The sequence below is a fragment of the Dasypus novemcinctus genome, chromosome 27, assembly GCF_030445035.2.
Source record: "Dasypus novemcinctus isolate mDasNov1 chromosome 27, mDasNov1.1.hap2, whole genome shotgun sequence".
In the NCBI taxonomy this organism is placed as follows: Eukaryota; Metazoa; Chordata; class Mammalia; order Cingulata; family Dasypodidae; genus Dasypus; species Dasypus novemcinctus.
This window is the reverse complement of record NC_080699.1, coordinates 54,378,991-54,379,820: the sequence shown is the minus strand read 5'-3', so window position 1 is coordinate 54,379,820 and position 830 is coordinate 54,378,991. Positions and strand designations below refer to the sequence as shown.

Sequence of the window (830 nt, the reverse complement as noted above, 5' to 3'; positions counted from 1 at the left end):
AAAATGGACAGGGAGGTGGGAGGCTTTTTTGTGAATTTAGCCAGCAAAGCCCCATAAGAATCTCAGCTTTAGATAGACCAAGACACAGGAAAGCCAAGACTGAAACACTTCCATGGAAATATGTGGTGTTGAGTGGCATCTGCCAACATGTCTGAAAATTGGATGGGAAAAAAAGTTTCTACTTCTCTCTGTATCCTATGTATCCTAACCACTGGGAGAAAATCTACACCCCATTGGTGAACCCTTGGTCCGATTTTGATAACCTAAGCTGGGTGATTTTTTTTTAAAATGGGAGAACACAAATGCAGTCACCCACTACCACAAATTAGGCAGGAGATTTTCCCATACTCAGAGAAATCGCACATCCAGAGTACAATGGGTAGACCTCACCCTGGGAAAAACCACCTTCATGATCTTTGTATCTCTCCTGCTAGGTAAGTATGGGGTAATTTGAAGAATATACAATAAGTTGAAACAAATAACAAGGAAGAGCTGTGGAAAAAAAATGAAAGAAAGAATTTGGCCATCAGAGAAAATTCACCAACATATTCAGATAGCTAGACATCAGCAAATAATCACAAGCCATACTAGGAAAGAGGAAGAGATGGCCCAGCCAAAGAAACAAACCAAATGACCTGAAGAGATACAGGATTTAAGATAATTCATAAGTGATAATCACACAACTCTCCTAAATCAATTCAAAGAATTTAAAGAAAATATGACTAAAGAAATAAAGGATATTAAGAAGATACTGGGTGAGCATAAAGAACAATTTGAAAGCCTGCAAAGAAAAGTAACATACCTTATGGGAATGAAAAACATGATGGATG

General features: G+C 38.0%; 1 pseudogene; it reads right to left on the bottom strand.

Annotated features, from left to right (window-relative positions):
- Positions 1-289: 289 nt before the first annotated feature.
- Positions 290-442, bottom strand: LOC131276351 (U1 spliceosomal RNA; annotated as a pseudogene).
- Positions 443-830: the final 388 nt, after the last annotated feature.